Below are 20534 nucleotides of genomic sequence, written 5' to 3'. Positions count from 1 at the left end.
TATATGGCCGGTTAATGACGTCGTCTACATGATCATACGATACAACTTGTTGAATAGAGTTATATCCTTCATTCGCGGAAGCAAACCCTCTGCTTCACTTAAAGTTGGGTTAAAGGACTTATCATTCTATTTGGTGAATGAACAAGTTTTTTTTTCTCATCTGAAATTTCCATTCATATATATCAAGAATTCAATTAAATACAACAAAAACCATCAGTAAAGAAGAGGTTAAGGCGACAGCATACCATTCAAAACAAATAACACTAATTGGTTACACAAATATCCTTCAGCCGAAGAGAATATCCAATGACCAAATAAGGTTGCCAACGGTCTTCTTTAATCACGCTTTTTGCTATCAAGAAAGCAACAAGGTTAGCTTTTCTTGATTGAGTGTGTGAATGAGCAATTATTTAGGAAACGATAAGAGGGTTTTAGAAAAAAAATCTATAATCTTTTAACTTAATAATCGCTTAGGTTAAGAAAGAAATTTAGACCCATAGAATGTGTAAAATGGTCAAGAGTATTGTATCATTCATACAATGTACTGAATCAATATAGTTTCTAGTCGGGTTTTCCACTTGTGTTGATGGTTCTCTTCATAGTGATCAAATAGGTTTGATACATTAGAGACAAAGTCTCACAAGTAAAAAAAAAAGTTAATTAAATAATATAAAAGAGAGATAAACCAATCTATTTATTACCAACTAGATTTAGGCTAGAAATCTATATAGCTTAACATATCTAATCAACTACCCATTGTGGTGATGACATGCATGTTTAGAGTTAGGCAATGATTGAGATATCTTTCAAGGCTTCCACCACGATAATCATTTGGGAGAATATGTGAGAGATTCTACTTTGCAAATGTGGAAAGTTTTTTGGAAGAAGATAACCGTCGGAGTGATAATGAGTTCTCAAAGAATTCTATCTAAACATGTCTCATGTGTCACAGAAGTGGCCATTAATTAGTTTTCTCGCACAATTACAGAAGTTCTATTTGGTTTAGTTTAAAGCATGGAAATTAGGTCTAGTTAATTTAGCCGTATCCCCTAATCTACACTTATTACGATTTGTGAATGCAGTTTATATATAAAGTTGCTCTGTTTTGTATAAGTTTCCATTATAAATAAAAATGAAATATGCTTTTAATAAATATATTGGAATTAGTTAGAAACTTTCTAGATATTATAATACTCATCATACATAGGAGTATTTGTTTTTACATATCCCACTTGCTATAGTGGGTCTAGATTTTGTAAATTATTATTTTTTGGCAGGTTGATGAGAAAAAGTAATAGATTACTGGTTTTCTTCTAACTATAATTAATATAGGTAATGACACCAATCACTAATTTTTTTTTACCAAAAGTTTAATGTCTCCAATCAAGAATAAGCAACCTTGATTAGAACATCTTCAATGGTACATAATAATTTTTTCTATATTTCACTTTAAAATAGAATTACTCTATTATAGAATTGAATTTGTTTCAATGGTTTATTTTATAATAAAGTTACTCTATAATAGAGTAGAATATAAAATAATGTTGTTTTTCTATTCCAAAAATAGAGTAAAACAACAACATTATTCTATATTTCACTCTATTATATAGTGAATTATTAGAATAAATTCAATTTTATAATAGAATTATTTTATTTTAGTATAAAATATAGAAAAATTATTGTTTACGATCGGACGGTCTTACTACGTGCATGGGGGGTATCTATGTTGTTCACAATGTGCTAGTTCTAAAATGTCATGTTTGTTCCCGAAGAAACTGCTTGTGTTTTTAATTTCTGATTATATAGACGAAAACACTATCTTGAAAAAAGCAAAATCATTCCTTTAAGATTAATATTATATTTGAAACAAATCTCAGCTTTTACTTTTGTCTTTGCATGGTGCTTTCAAAAGGATGGACTGATAATCTGCATTTCTTCTTAACCCTTGGAACGTTCAAAGAATGATCAACTACTTTATGTCGGTCTCAAGTCTTGATTAAATAATGATTTTTTTTTGTCAACAAAATAATGATATATAAGCTATACAAATCTATGAAATGGTAAATATTCAGAGGAAAAAAAAAAGCTATACAAATCTAGCTCTTTTTAATCTACTGGAACGGGACAAAATTTCATATCTCGTCCAACCGTTGAATGAATGTATTTTGGAATTACTTCAGTAATGTTGGTTCGATGGGAACTCATAGAACCATATCCTTGAGTAGTCAATGTGTGACATCGGGTCACAGGATAAATCACAAGATACCTGTCGAGAATATCCAGGGACAGATGTAACGTGGTAGGTAAATGATGATGTCATACAACATTAACATGGTCAATGCGATTTTGGGGAAGACATAAAAGGAGCCAAGGAGGTAACACTCGAAGATTCTCCGCACAAATTACAATGAGACCACAAAACTTAACAATGGAATCGATAACTTGGAAATGAGAGATGTATAGCCTTAGCTACCTGCTTAGCTATAGGGTAGATCAGTATTAATACTATCCGTTTCAAAATACATGTGTCGATCTTATGGGATTAGCAAGATAAAGTAAAGAAGGAATTATCCTTTAATTTGAAAGGAGTTGATCGGTGAAAGTCTGATGGAGCCTAATCTAAAGTAAGAATATAAATACCGAAAATACTCTTACTGCAGCGGAAAAAAATTGTAATAATTTGCCCGGAACTGGTAGGCTGGTAGCTTTACTGGTAAAGTTTTTTTTCCCTCGTAGCCCATGAGCTACAAAAGCTATAGTTTAATACAGCCCATAACCATAAGAAGTAAAAACAATGCTCGCAGTAGTGTAAACATAAAGTTAACTCTCATGTGATCCATTTTTCGTTGGTACTTGTTCTGCATCTTCGCAATTTATAAGTACAAAATACAAGTATACAATACTCTCGTTGACTGATCACCATTAATAATTATCCATTTTATACGAAACACACTTGATGGCAAACTTACAAAATTAGAAAAATTAGAAAATCACGAAAAAGACACGCACATATCACAATACGTAGTTACGTACACGCTACATGTTATTATTCTATTATTAGCATCATCATGGTAATATTTCAATCAACATATATATATATATATATATATATATATATACATGATCAAAATTCAAGTGATCATGTGGGATTCGTCAGAAGATTCACGCATGCAAAATAGTTATCAATCTCTTCGAAATCGTCTTTATATTCATAGACCGGCGTCACCTCAACGTCATTGTTCACATCCTCCCGAAGAAACCTCGTAAGTTCATTCATGAACTCAGTGTTCTCAACACAAGACTCTTCCAACATCATGACATGTTGCTCATTCAGAAACCCTGAGAATCCGATATTATCAACACTACGGCACATTAAAGGATCGTTAACGGAGGAATCAGAGAACATGGATGGAGGCGACGTAGCGTTACCGTTACCATTAACGGTCATCTGGTTGAGAAGATACGAAGTTGGTGTGAAGGAAAAACTCGTTGACTTATCTGAAATAGAGTCAACGGTGACACTTGTAGTAGTAGTAGTAGTAATGAGTGGGCCACCACTTCCGATAATCTCCGAGATAACCCTCTGATTGATTTTCTTTCCAAACCTATTAGCCACCCTGTTCAAAAACCTAGCTGATGATAATCTTGACTTATTGGCTTCATTCTTGACATTCTCATTATTACCAAGATCATCTTTACTCGTTAATCGTTATAATTGTCTGAATAATGTTTTGATTATTCAGAATCTCCGGGAGGTTTTCTGATTTGCTGGTTTCGGAGATCAAACTCTTGTGTGTAACCGGGTCGACACCTTTCTTGATCAAACGTTTTTTGATATGAGTGTTCCAGTAGTTCTTGATTTCGTTATCGGTTCTTCCCGGTAATCCACGAGCTATATCAGACCATCTGATTTAACACCATAAAATTGTACAATATATTAGTCATCATCACATTATATGTATAACATATAATTATCAAAACCTAAAGTATAAACAATGGGAAAATATTCAAAACATTTAAAAAAGAGGAAGATGGAGACTAACTTGTTGCCGTGAAGGGCGTGAAGAGAGATGATAGAAAGTTCTTCATCTTCAGTGAACTCTCCTCTTTTGATGTCAGGTCTTAGATAATTGGCCCACCTCAGTCTGCAGCTTTTGCCACATCTCTTGAGTCCTATACCATGTAAAGAATTATGTGTTATATTATTGACCAGTAATGACCAGAAAATACTAACACTGATCAAAATTAAAAATGACTGGAATAAATAATAATAAACAAAATATAAATACCAGCTTTTTCGGGCAGAGTTCGCCATCCACCTTCACCGTGATTGTTAAGGTAGGAGATAAGCTTCTGATCTTCCTCGGGGGTCCAAGCTCCTTTCTTTAACCCTAATTCAGGTTTGCAACATGGTGTCCGCACCATTCTTGATTCTTGATTCTTCAAGGAGTCTTGGCTTTTTTTGATGTAATGATTTATCTTCGGTCGAATTCAAAGGAGTTGTTGTCAAGTGAAACAAGCAACAAAGAGAAAAAAAATTGAAAACCTGAGAATTGAAATAAAGTGTGAAGTGGCACGTATGATCATAAAGATCGAGCACATGATCTTTTGATTAAAGCATTCAGACATCGGTAGATTCTTCTTATAGACATCTTGCTCTTTTGGGGTACTCGAGACTGTTTTAACACTGAACAAGAAGAACACAAAGAGCGAGACAGAGAGAGAAAAAGATATCTACTTGCTCTGTGTTTCTTACCACAAGAGAAATAAAGAGAGATTTGATAGAGATAATTTTTGTTTATTTTGGCTGAGAGTTGTTTGTTTCACTTGCGAAGTGAGAAAACCTTGTGGTGGAGGCACCATCTTTATTTATGCATGCTTGTGGCTGTATGGCTGCATCCAACGACATCGTTTAATTTGTAGGTGATTGTCACGTGGCTCGTCATGATTCCTTATGGAATATTTTATTTTGTATATAATTCATTAGAAAGAAATGCCAACTTTCTCAGTGGAATTTCGAGATAGACGTCTGATCTTTTTCATGAGATAATTGTATTCTGGCTAAAACTTGGTGCAATTTAACAATTTATTATTCATATTGTCAACAAATATTTTGACCAAGATAGCTATTATATAGTATTTATCCCATGCATTGATCAAAAAAAAAAGTATTTATCCCATGCATAGGACCGCAAATTATTTGATTATTTCCTCAGTTTTTTTTAATAAATGTTTGAAAAATATTATTTGTTTTGGAAAAAAAAGTTTTTTTGTTCTACAAAACCAATTCAAATTTGTATATATAATGTACTTATTTTATTTTCTAACTTTTTGGCTAAATTAATTTTTCAACTTACATACCAATTTGATTTGATAAAATATAATTACATAATAGAATAACTGGTACACAAAATATTTTTGAAAATTCCAAAAAGGATGGACTATACATTTATTAAATGAATATATATACATATATATGTATAATGAATTTTAAGTAAGCAAAAGAAAAGAAGAAGATATGGATGTAACATAAACATTAGTTATCATGGGTAAATACCTAGTTACCCAGTTATTTGTTTAATCAAAAATTTAATTGCTACTGGTTATTTTTTCCCATGCCAATGTCAAAATCTGAAGTTATTCAACAATAATGATTGGAATTATTTCTTTTGACTGAATAGGCCAGTCCAAGTAAATTAAACAGTATACTTTTAACTATTATAAAATCTGAAATTCTTATAAAGAACGAAAAGTATTTTCAGCGTAGCAGAAAAAAAGAGAAAATATATTTGAGAAAATTTGAAAAAAAAATCCAAATGTTATATTTTTACTTAAATTATCATTGATAATTTATCAATTACAATAGGGTGAATTAATCTAAATGTATAGCAATTCAATATACAGTGAACTCCACAGCAACAAAAAAAAATATACACCACAAAATATATGGTAATCAAAAATAATTTTTATTATTAATATGTGTAACTGCCATGAATAGTTATTTTCATATTTTGCTGATAACCTCTAATATATATGCTACGCTCTCTTCCAAAAAGTTGCTAATAAACTGGTTTTAATGGTTTTGCAAACTTTGCCTAATCGAATTCTCAATATAAAATGAAAATATCAGTAAACTCTTTGCTAATTACTTCACCTGGGGCTCAGAAAATACTCATAAAAGAAGAAAATAACAGATATGAAATTAGGATAGTAAGAAAAAAGTTAAAAGAAAAATGAAAAAAGTTTCCTCGGATGGGGAGACAAATAACAATGAAACCGCAAATATACGTCTCCTTGTCAGAATGCATTCAACTGTAAAAGATGGAGTGCGAGACTTTTCTAAATACGACTGAAACCTTCACGATTTTGTTTACGTCAAATTCAAAATAAATTAAAAATCATTAGGCGACAAATTCTTATAGAGAAAATAGGCAGACGAACACAACATGACTGAAAATTCGAGGAAGGTAGTAATTATATTATATTATACACACGAAGTGGTCGTATTTGAATTAGATAAATTAACCAACAACTTGGTCACTCAAACACTGGACTTTGGACATATTCGAAATGGACCATGCCAAGAAAACTATAAGGAAAGGAAAAGAAAGAGATCATTTAGATTTCGTAACAATTAATTTACATTATTTCATTTGGACAAAACCCATTAATTAGTCAAACATCGTGTTTCTGTCTTCCAGCGAATTTAGATGAGCTATCTTATGAAAGGCTTACTACGACTTTATCCATTTAGGCATTTGAAAAATGTTGGTCTAGTGTTATTTATCAATCTAGTTTCCTAAACCGTATGCTTTAGCGCCTATGATTGAGAATAAGGGTGCTATGTCCGGTCTCTGACTTTTATACTAGAACTTCTTCTTCTTCAATTCTAGTGTTAGAAAACGTATTTGATGAATTCGTTTTGTTAAATATCTGTTCTATGAAAATTGAAATGTGGATAAATTTTGAGTGTGGCAAAGTATGATGGTAATATGGTATGGAACCAAAGCTTATGTCTAATCAGAGTGATGATAAAATTCTGACAAAAGTTATACTTTTTTTTCTAAAGTTATACAAAAAGTCAAAAAGTTATACAAGATGTGAATAACTGGTTAAATATTACATAGCCTATACAAATGAAATCAGTGGAAAACGAAGAAGAGGACTAAAACCTTTCTTCAACTTAAAACTGACAAACAAATCAAACTGTCGATATTTGTATACAATCACTGTGTTAACCATTAAATTTGCAACTTTTGAATGTAGTATTTCACATTGGATGGAGTCAGCCGTTGAGAAGGAAAAAACGACTGTTCTAAGTAAATAGGTATGGTATGTTTGAACTAGATTCTTTTTTTTCTTTCACTGGAGCTGAATAACCTAGTAGATGATCAATTTTTCATCCAAAACATTAATAACACTGAAAATAACCAAATTGAAAACTGTAAATTTATTCATAAGAGATTTATAAGTAAATTATTAAAAAATATAAAATATATTGCAGAGATATTAGAATCAACATACATAAAATTTTAAAATGATTTCAAGATTTAAATTTTGAAAATTACAAAACTAATTTAATGAAATCTTATTGAGTAAAACCAAATCATAAAATGTTTAAACCATAAATTTCAAATACAATTTTTAATTACACTGGATCTTAAAATATAATTAAAAATCATGAATTTTAAAATGCATTATTCTGAATTTAAGTTCAATTAAAATCTGTCATTAAATAACATCCATGCAATATGTATGTTTTTATCTAAAATTTTTGAGAGGTGGATTAAGCGGTAAATACACATCAACGGGCCCAAAATATTTTGAAATGTGGATTAAGCCCGATATTTTCATAACAATTGCTAAAAAATAATATTAAATAGGAAAATCCTATAAGCTAGAAAAATATTAATGTATTAACAAAACTAATCTCTACTAATAAAAGAGAACTTTTGAGGCTCCATAGGGCGTCCACATAAGCGGAAAAATTTCTCCCGAAAGATGACACGTGGCATAAAATATAGTTTTACATTTTAATATTACTTATTTTCGAAAATTGTAAGAAATATGTAAACATACAGCATAAAAAATGGAAAAACTACATAAAACACATGTAAGATTACTATTTTTCACTTCTACTAATAAAAGGGAACTTTTGAGGCTCCATAGGGCGTCCACATAAGCGGAAAAAATTTCTCCCGAAAGATGACACGTGGCATAAATAATAAAAGGGAACTTTTGAGGCTCCATAGGGCGTCCACATAAGCGGAAAAAATTTCTCCCGAAAGATGACACGTGGCATAAAATATAGTTTTACATTTTAATATTACTTATTTTCGAAAATTGTAAGAAATATGTAAACATACAGCATAAAAAATGGAAAAACTACATAAAACACATGTAAGATTACTATTTTTCACTTCTACTAATAAAAGGGAACTTTTGAGGCTCCATAGGGCGTCCACATAAGCGGAAAAAATTTCTCCCGAAAGATGACACGTGGCATAAAATATAGTTTTACATTTTAATATTACTTATTTTCGAAAATTGTAAGAAATATGTAAACATACAGCATAAAAAATGGAAAAACTACATAAAACACATTTAAGATTACTATTTTTCACTTTAAAAAAAAGACGGCTTATCTCCATAATGTAACATTACCGTTTTATAAAAAAAACAAAAAAACATTATATATAATTTCGAAAATAATAAATATATGTAAAACATACAACATAAAAATGGAAATACTACATTAAACATATGTAAGATTACCATTTTACATTTAAAAATAACAATAATATGTAAACATACAACATAAAAAAATGGAAAATTTACATTACACATATGTAAGATTACCATTGTTCACTAAAAAACGGTTTATCTTCATAATGTAACGTTACCACTTTATAAAAAAAAGAAAAAAAAACATAAATATAACTATTTGACTATTTGTCCAAGTTCTTCTATTAAACATTGCCGTTTTACATTAAAAATGGAAAAATACGTAAATATTTAAACATCTATCTTAAAATATAAAATATAGACATTAACTAAATATAAAGTATAAGAAAGAGAAATACTCTCAATATATAAAAAAATAAATAATAAGTAAATATTATAAATATATGAATTATATATACAATAATAAGTAAATGCACAATTTAAAAAAATGCTAAGAGTACATTAAATATTAAACATCTATCTTAAAATATAAAATATAGATATTAAGTAAATAGAAAGTATAAGAAAAAGAAATACACAACTTAAAAACAATGGAAAAAGTATATTAAGATTTAAACATCTATCTTAAATGTAAAATATATATATTATGCAAATAGAAAGTATAAGAAAAGGAAATACACAATTTAAAAAAATGAAAAAGTACATTGGTATTTAAACATCTATCTTAAAATGTAAATCAATCTTAAAATATAAAATTATTAGTAAATAGAAAGTATAAGAAATAGAAATACACAATATAAATAAAAATAAATAATAAGTAAATATATAATATAATCCCGAAAGATGACACGTGGCATAAAATATAGTTTTACATTTTAATATTACTTATTTTCGAAAATTATAAAAAATATATAAACCTACAGCATAAAAAAATGGAAAAACTACATTAAACATATGTAAGATTACTATTTTTCACTTCAAAAAAGACGGTCTATCTCCATAATGTAACATTACCGTTTTATAAAAAAAACAAAAAATATTATATATAATTTCGAAAATAATAAATATATGTAAAACATACAACATAAAAATGGAAATACTACATTAAACATATGTAAGATTAACATTTTACATGTTTATTTTAAGAAAATAATATGTAAACATACAACATAAAAAATGGAAAAACTACATTAAACATATGTAATTACAATTTTTCACTAAAAAAAAAGACGGCTTATCTTCATAATGTAACATTACTATTTTGTAAAAAACAAATTATATATAATTTCGAAAATAATAAATAATATGTAAACATACAACATAAAAAATAGAAATACTACATTAAACATATGTAAAATTACCATTTTACATTTAAAAATAACAATATTATGTAAACATACAATATAAAAAAAATGGAAAAACTACATTAAACATATGTAAGATTACCATTGTTCACTAAAAAAACAGTTTATCTTCATAATGTAACATTACCATTTTATAAAAAAAAGAAAAAAAAACATAAATATAACTATTTGACTATTTGTCCAAGTCCTTCTATTAAACATTGCCGTTTTACATTAAAAATGGAAAAATGCGTAAAAATTTAAACATCTATTTTAAAATATAAAATATAGACATTAACTAAATATAAAGTATAAGAAATAGAAATACTCAATATAAAAAAAAGTAAATATTCTAAATATATAAATATAAGAATTATATATACAATAATAAGTAAATCCACAATTTTTAAAAAATGGAAAGAGTACATTAAATATTAAACATCTATCTTAAAATGTAAAATATAGATATTAAGTAAATAGAAAATATAAGAAAAAGAAATACACAACTTAAAAACAATGGAAAAAAGTATATTAAGATTTAAACATCTATCTTAAAATGTAAAATATAGATATTACGCAAATAGAAAGTATAAGAAAAGGAAATACACAATTTAAAAAAATGGAAAAAGTACATTAGTATTTAAACATCTATCTTAAAATGTAAATCAATGTTAAAATATAAAATTATTAGTAAATAGAAAGTATAAGAAATAGAAATACACAATATAAAGAAAAATAAATAATAAGTATATATATAATATAATCTCGAAAGATGACACGTGGCATAAAATATAGTTTTACATTTTAATTTTATTATTTTCGAAAATTATAAAAAAAATATGTAAACATACAGCATAAAAAATGGAAAAACTACATTAAACATATGTAAGATTACTATTTTTAACTTAAAAAAAAAGACGGCTTATCTCCATAATGTAACATTACCGTTTTATAAAAAACAAAAAACATTATATATAATTTCAAAAATAATAAATATATGTAAAACATACAACATAAAAATATAAATACTACATTAAACATATGTAAGATTACCATTTTACATTTTTATTTTAAGAAAATAATATGTAAACATACAACATAAAAAATGGAAAAACTACATTAAACATATGTAAGATTACCATTTTTCACTAAAAAAAAGACGGCTTATCTCCATAATGTAACATTACTATTTTGTAAAAAACAAATTATATATAATTTCTAAAATAATAAATAATACGTAAACGTACAACATAAAAAATAGAAATACTACATTAAACATATGCAAAATTACCATTTTACATTTAAAAATAACAATAATATGTAAACATACAACATAAAAAATGGAAAAACTACATTAAACATATGTAAGATTACCATTGTTCACTAAAAAAAGGGGTTATCTTCATAATGTAACATTACCATTTTATTAAAAAAAGAAAAAAAAACATAAATATAACTATTTGTCCAAGTTCTTCTATTAAACATTACCGTTTTACATTAAAAATGGAAAAATACGTAAAGATTTAAACATCTATCTTAAAATATAAAATATAAAATATAGACATTAACTAAATATAAAGTATAAGAAAGAGAAATACTAAATATATAGAAAATAAATAATAAATAAATATTATAAATATATAAATATACGAATTATATATACAATAATAAGTAAATGCACAATTTTTTAAAAATGGAAATAGTACATTAAATATTAAACATCTATCTTAAAATGTAAAATATAGATATTAAGTAAATAGAAAGTATAAGAAAAGGAAATACACAATTTAAAAAAATTGAAAAAGTACATTAGTATTTAAACATCTATCTTAAAATGTAAATCAATCTTAAAATATAAAATTATTAGTAAATAGAAAGTATAAGAAATAGAAATACACAATATAAAGAAAAGTAAATAATAAGTAAATATATAATATAAGTAAATACCAAATTTAAAAAATGGGAAATTAAATTAAGATTTAAAAATATATATTAAAATTTAAAATAGAGATATTACGTAAATAGAAAGTATAACAAATGGAAATATACAATTTAAAAAAAATGGAAAACGTACATTAAGATTTAAACATCTTTCTTAAAATGTAAAATAGAGATATTAAGTAAATGAAAAGTACAAGAAATGGAAATACATATACACGAAAATAAATAATAAGTAAATAATGTGAATATATAATATATGAATTATATATGTAACAATAAGTAAATACACAATTTTTTAAAAAATGGAAAAAGTTCATCAAGCATTAAACATCTATCTTAAAATGTAAAATATATAATATAAGTAAATACACAATTTAAAAAAATGGAAAAATTACATTAATATTTAAATATCTATTTTAAAATATAAAATATAGATATTACGTAAATAAAAATATAAGAAATGGAAATAAACATTTTAAAAAATGGAAAAAGTACATTAAGATTTAAGCATCTATCTTAAAATATATTTCTATCTTAAAATGGTAGTAAATTATATAAAAATGGAAATACCACATTAAACCAAAAAAACTAAAAATGTATAGTTTTTCATCAAGAAAGTCCCTATAAAACTCATTATTCCATCCACATCAACCTCCCACTATTAAGGAAAATTTAAAGCACTCGAGCAAAAAAATGGTTTCACCATCAACTCTTGCCGTCCCAGAAACCTTTAATGACCTTGAATGAGATTTTTTTATAACAACAAACTTTTTGTTAGGTGGATTCATTGTTGGGAAATCCGCAACTTCCAAAAGCCAAACTTATTCATGGGAATTGAATTGCTTTTCATAGACTCAAAGGTATTCTTACAAATTTAAATTAATCTAATCCATAATTTTATTGTTAACATTCATACTAACTCTTTCATGATAAAACCATTTCAGTTAATAAACATTCAAGCGTTTATCCCGAAACACTTTATTCATCGCCGAATCAGGTATTGGTTCATGTTGGTTTAGTATTGTTTTTGGTTTACTAACCGGTTTAGAATGGTCCTATTGTAAATATAATTTAAGTTGGTTTAGCATATATTATGTTTAAAATAACTTAAATTAAATAATAATAATATTATGCTTAAAATATAATTTTAGAGAGTTTTCAAATATAGTTTACAAAACAATATAGGTGATGAATTTAATTTATTAAATTCATTTATTACTTAAAACTAAGTTTTTTTAAAAACATACTGAGTTATAAATATCAATGATGGATTGGTGAGTATAACATGAAGAAAAAAATATAAATATCTGATTTTCAAAATAAGAAATTCAGCTTTTATTTAGATACTCAATATATAATATCTTAAATTATTTTTTTTAAAATATACATAATTTATATATAAATATTAATCTTCCAAACTTAAACTATTATATTATATATGAATAATGTTTTTAAATAAAAATAATTTCTGATTTAAAATAAAAATAAAAATAACAAATGGTTATTTTCAAATAATGGATGTAATTTACATTATACTATCATTTAACAAGTATTAGATACGTTTTGATATATCATTATTTTCTATTTCCAGAAAACAATAAATTGTTAAACATCAATATCATCTAAGTTAAGTATACGAACAACACAAATTCAAACATCACAAAAAATATTTACATAACCATTATAATACAATAATTTAATCAAAAAAATACAATAAAAATATTAAAAAGAATAATTATATACTTAATATTTGAAAATAAAAGATATTTTTGCTAAAATTGTACTTACCTGGCCAAGGAGATCGACCATCTTTTTACGGATCGATCGAATGTTGAGCATGTGGTCGATCCGAAAATACACTGGAGTTTAATAAAATTTCTAAAACATTTATTCCAACACTCAAAAGATAGTTTTGCTAAATATGATAACTAGATAGCCAATAAAATTACAAAAAAATATTTAAATAGTAAAAAATATGTTAATTTAACGTGTTAAAATTTAAAAATAAATTTTAATTATGACATGCATTTAACATTTATATAAATATATATCATAGCCTAAATATAAATAATTTAATAACTTAAATTAGAAAAAAATAAAAATCCCGGGCGTAGCCCGGGTTAATCCCTAGTCTATACTAATAAAATGGACTAATCGAGGCTCCAGGGAACGTCCACATCATTTTAGAAACATTCTTCGAAAAGAAGCCACGTGGTATAACTACTATTATTACCTTATTATATTAAATCATATTATCATACTACACATTATTACCATATATACATTAAATCATACGAAAATATAATCTATACTAATAAAATGGACTAATCGAGGCTCCAGGGAACGTCCACATCGTTTTAGAAACACTCTTCGAAAAGAAGCCACGTGGCATAACTACTATTATTACCTTATTATATTAAATCATATTATCATACTACACATTATTACCATATATACATTAAATCATACGAAAATATAAGTAAATATACATTTAAATATGTAAATATAAAATATACAAATTATATATACAATAATAAGTAAATACACAATTTAAAAATATATATAACATACGAAATCTATACTAATAAAAGAGACCTTTTAAGGTTCCATAGAGCGTCCACATAAGCAAAAAAAAAACTTCTTCCGAAAGATGACACGTGGCATAAAATATAGTTTTACATTTTAATATTACTAATTTTCGAAAATTATAAATAATATGTAAACATACAACATAAAAAATGAAAAAAACTACATTAAACATAGGGCTGGGCAAATAAACCGAATCCGAAAATCCGAACCAAACCCGATCCGATAAAAATGAATCCGAACCGATCCAAACCCGACATAAATACCGAATGGATCCTGTTTTTTGGTATTTTGGGTTATGGGTATTATCCGAACCGAACCCGAACCTAAATGGATATCCGATAGAACCCGAAAAATTTAAAATCACAAAAAAAACTTCTACCAAATATGATCTTAATTCTTAATATGCATCCAAAATACTTTAAGATATTATTAAACTTCTAAAATAATTATTTGTTACATGAAGGTTGATGGTGGAATGTGGCGGTTGAAGCCTGAAGTTTTTAGATTTTGGTTTTATTTTTATTGAATAATGTTTCTCATTTCATGAGAACTTAGTTTTTGTTTTATGATTTCATTTATCTGGTTTTTTTTCTATCACTAACTATGTTTATCTTTCGCTTGATTTTGGATGATCACGTTTGATGTTTTTTCTTATTTTTGAATCAATTTTACTTATGTTTTGGCTATTAAAATATGTACAAATCATGTATTTTAAATCCGAAGAACCGATTTCATGTATATTTTAGTTACAAAATATGTACAAATCAGGTATTTTTAAACCGAAGAACCGATTGGGATCCGAACCCGAAAGTACAATGGGTTATACCGGTTCTTTGAAGATTTACTAACCCCAACCCGAACCCGATAGAACCCGAACCGGTCCCGAACCAAACTTTTATATAACCCGAGTGGGGTTGATTTTGAAAAACCCGAAAAACCAAAATCCGAATGGATAAAACCGAAACCCGATTGGGACCCCGAATGCCCATGCCTAATTAAACATATGTAATATTACCATTTTTCACTTGAAAAAAAGACGGCTTATCTCCAAAATGTAACATTACCGTTTTATAAAAAAATGTAAAAAAAAATTATATATAATTTCAAAAATAATAAATATATCTAACATACAACATAAAAATGGAAATACTACATTAAACATATGTAAGATTACTATTTTACATTTTTTTTTTTTTAAATATGTAAACATACAACATAAAAAATGGAAAAACAACATACACATATGTAAGATTACCCTTTTTCACTAAAAAAAGACGGTTTATCTCCATAATGTAACATTATTATTTTGTAAAAAAACATTATATATAATTTCGAAAATAATAAATAATATATAAACATACAACATAAAAAATAGAAATACTACATTAAACATATGTAAGATTACCATTTTACATTTAAAATAACAATAATATGTAAACATACAACATAAAAAATGGAAAAACTACATTAAAGATATGTAAGATTACCCTTTTTCACTAAAAAAACGGCTTATCTCCATAATGTAACATTACCATTTTATAAAAAAATAAAAAAACATAAATATAACTATTTGACTATTTGTCCAAGTTCTTCTATTAAACATTGCCGTTTTACATTAAAAATGGAAAAATACATTAAGATTTAAACATATATATTAAAATATAAAATATAGATATTATCAAAATATAAAGTATAAAAAAGAGAAATACACAATATATAGAAAAATAAATAATAAGTAAATATTATAAATATATAAATATACGAATTATATATACAATAATAAGTAAATGCACAATTTTTTAAAAATGGAAAGAATACATTAAATAAAATGTACATCTATCTTAAAATGGTAGTAAATTATATAAAAATGGAAATACCACATTAAACAAAAAAAATATATATAGTTTTACATCAAGAAAGTCTCTATAAAACTCATTATTCCATCAACATCAACCTCACACTATCAAGGAAAACTTCAAAGCACTCGAGCAAAAAAATGGTTCAACCATCAACTCTTGCCGTCCCAAAAACCTTTAATGACCTTGAAGTAGATTTTTTATAACAACGAACTTTTTGTTAGGTGGATTCATTGTTGGGAAACCCGCAACTTCCAAAAGCCAAACTTATTCATGGGAATTGAATTGTTTTTCATAGACTCAAAGATATTCTTTCAAATTTAAATTAATCTAATCCATAATTTTATTGTTAATATCCATACTAACTCTTTCATGATCAAACCATTACAGTTAATAACCATTCAAGCGTTTATCCCGAAACACTTCCTTCCTCGCCGAATCAGGTATTGGTTCACGTTTGTTTAGTATTGTTTTTTCATTGTTGGGAAACCCGAAACTTCCAAAAACCAAACTTATTCATGAGAATTGAATTGCTTTTCATAGACTCAAAGATATTCTTACAAATTTAAATTAATCTAATCCATAATTTTATTGTTAATAATTATACTAACTCTTTCATGATCAAACCATTACAGTTAATAACCATTCAAGCAGCGTTTATCCCGAAACACTTCCTTCCTCGCCGAATCAGGTATTGGTTCATGTTGGTTTAGTATTGTTTTTGGTTTATTAACCGGTTTAGGATGGTCCTATTGTAAATATAATTTAAGTTGGTTTAGCATATATTATGCTTATAATAACTTAAATTAAATAATAGTAATATTATGCTTAAAATATAATTTTAGAGAGTTTTCAAATATAGTTTACAGAACATTATAGGTGATGAATTTAATTTATTAAATTCATTTATTACGTAAAACTAAGTTTTTTAAAAAACATACTGAGTTATAAATATCAATTATGGATTGGTGAGTATAACATGAAGACAAAACTATAAATATTTGATTTTCAAGATAAGAAATTCAGCTTTTATTCAGTTACTCAATATATAATATCTTGAATTATTTTTTAAAAAATATACATAATTTATATATATAGATTAATCTTCCAAACTTAAACTATTATATTATATATGAATGATGTTTTTAAATAAAAATAATTTCTGATTTAAAAAAAAAATAACAACAAATGGTTATTTTCAAATAATGGAAGTAATTTACATTATACTATCATTTAACAAGTATTAGATATGTTTTGATATATCATTATTTTCTATATCCAGAAAACAATAAATTGTTAAACATCAATATTATCTAGGTTAAGTATACGAACAACACAAAATCAAACATCAAAAAATTTTTACATAAACATTATAATACAATAATTTATTCAAAAAATACAATTCAAAAAAATTATATTCAAAAGAATAGTTATATAATATTTGAAAATCAAAGATATTTTTGCTAAAATTGTACTTACCTGGCCAAGGAGATCGACCATCTTTTACGGATCGATCGATTGTTGAGCATGTGGTCGATTCGAAAATACTCTGCAGTTTAATTAAATATCTAAAACATTTATTCCAACACTCAACAGATAGTTTTGCTAAATATGTAACTAGATAGCCAACAAAATTACAAAAAAGATATTTAAATAGTAAAAAATATGTTAATTTAACGTGTTAAAATTTAAAAATAAATTTTAATTATGACATGCATCTTAACATTTATATAAATATATATCATAACATAAATATAAATAATTTAACAACTTAAATTAGAAAAAAAATAAAAATCTCGGGCGTAGCCCGGGTTAATCCCTAGTCCTTACTAATAAAAGGGACGTTTTGAGGCTCCATAGAGCGTCCACATCAGCGAAAACAAATTCTTCCGAAAGATGACATGTGGCATAAAATATAGTTTTACATTTTAATTTACTAATTTTTAAAAATTATAAATAATATGAAACATACAGCATAAAAAATGGAAAAACTACATTAAACATATGTAAGATTACCATTTTACATTTAAAAATAACAATAATATGTAAACATACAACATAAAAAAATAGAAATCTACATTAAACATATGTAAGATTACTATTTTTCACTTTAAAAAAACAGCTTATCTCCATAATGTAACATTACCATTTTATAAAAAAAGAAAAAAAACATAAATATAACTATTTGACTATTTATCCAAGTTCTTCTATTAAACATTGCTGTTTTACATTAAAAATGGAAAAATATATTAAAATTTAAACATTTATCTTAAAATATAAAATATAGATATTAACTAAATAAAAATATAGTTTTACATTTTAATTTACTAATTTTTAAAAATTATAAATAATATGAAACATACAGCATAAAAAATGGAAAAACTACATTAAACATATGTAAGATTACCATTTTACATTTAAAAATAACAATAATATGTAAACATACAACATAAAAAAAATAGAAATCTACATTAAACATATGTAAGATTACTATTTTTTACTTTAAAAAAACAGCTTATCTCCATAATGTAACATTACCATTTTATAAAAAAAGAAAAAAAAAACATAAATATAACTATTTGACTATTTATCCAAGTTCTTCTATTAAACATTGCTGTTTTACATTAAAAATGGAAAAATATATTAAAATTTAAACATTTATCTTAAAATATAAAATATAGATATTAACTAAATATAAAGTATAAGAAAGAGAAATACTCAATATATAGAAAAATAAATAATAAGTAAATATTATAAATATATAATATACGAATTATATATACAATATACTAATAAAATAGACATTTTGAAGCTCCATAGAGCGTCCACATCAGCAAAACAAACTGCTCCCGAAAGATGACACGTGGCATAAAATATAGTTTTACATTTTAATATTACTAATCTTCGAAAATTATAAATAATATGTAAACATACAACATAAAAAATGGAAATACTACATTAAACATATGTAAGATTACCATTTTACATTTAAAAATAACGATAATATGTAAACATACAACATAAAAAAATAGAAATCTACATTAAACATATGTAAGATTACCATTTTTCACTTAAAAAACGGCTTATCTCCATAATGTAACATTACCATTTTATAAAAAAAGAAAAAAAACATAAATATAACTATTTGACTATTTATCCAAGCTCTTCTATTAAACATTGTCATTTTACATTAAAAATAGAAAAATATATTAAGATTTAAACATCTATCTTAAAATATAAAATATAGATATTAACTAAATATAAAGTATAAGAAAGAGAAATACTCAATATATATAAAAATAAATAATAAGTAAATATTATAAATATATAAATATACGAATTATATATACAATAATAAGTAAATGCACAATTTTTAAAAAATGGAAAGAGTACATTAAATATTAAACATCAATCTCAAAATGTAAAATATAGATATTAAGTAAATAGAAAGTATAAGAAAAAGAAATACACAACTTAAAAACAATGGAGAAAGTATATTAAGATCTAAACATCTATCTTAAAATGTAAAATATAGATATTACGCAAATAGAAAGTATAAGAAAAGGAAATATACATTTTAAAAAAATGGAAAAAGTACATTAGTATTTAAACATCTATATTAAAATGTAAATCTATCTTAAAATATAAAACTATTAGTAAATAAAGTATAAGAAATAGAAATACACAATATAAATAAAAATAAATAATAAGAAAATATATAATATCGGTAAATACCCAATTTAAGAAATGGAAAATTACATTAAGATTTCAAAATATATCTTAAAATTTAAAATATAGATATTACGTAAATAGAAAGTATAACAAATGGAAATATACAATTTAAATAAATGGAAAATGTACATTAACATTTAAACATCTATCTTAAAATGTAAAATAGAGATATTAAGTAAATAAAAAGTACAAGAAATGGAAATACATATACAGGAAAATAATAATAAGTAAATAATGTAAATATATAATATATGAATTATATATATAATAATAAGTAAATACACAATTTTTTTAAGAAAATGGAAAAAATTCATTAAGCATTAAACATCTATCTTAAAATGTAAAATATATAATATAAGTAAATGCACAATTTAAAAAAATGGAAAAA

At 25.1% G+C, this 20534-nt stretch overlaps 1 pseudogene; it reads right to left on the bottom strand.

Moving 5' to 3' along the window:
- Window positions 1-2893: 2893 nt before the first annotated feature.
- Window positions 2894-5145, bottom strand: LOC106351438 (annotated as a pseudogene).
- Window positions 5146-20534: the final 15389 nt, after the last annotated feature.

Source organism: Brassica napus, chromosome A6 (genome assembly GCF_020379485.1).
Source record: "Brassica napus cultivar Da-Ae chromosome A6, Da-Ae, whole genome shotgun sequence".
Classification (NCBI taxonomy): domain Eukaryota; kingdom Viridiplantae; phylum Streptophyta; class Magnoliopsida; order Brassicales; family Brassicaceae; genus Brassica; species Brassica napus.
This window is presented reverse-complemented; position numbering and strand designations above follow the sequence as displayed.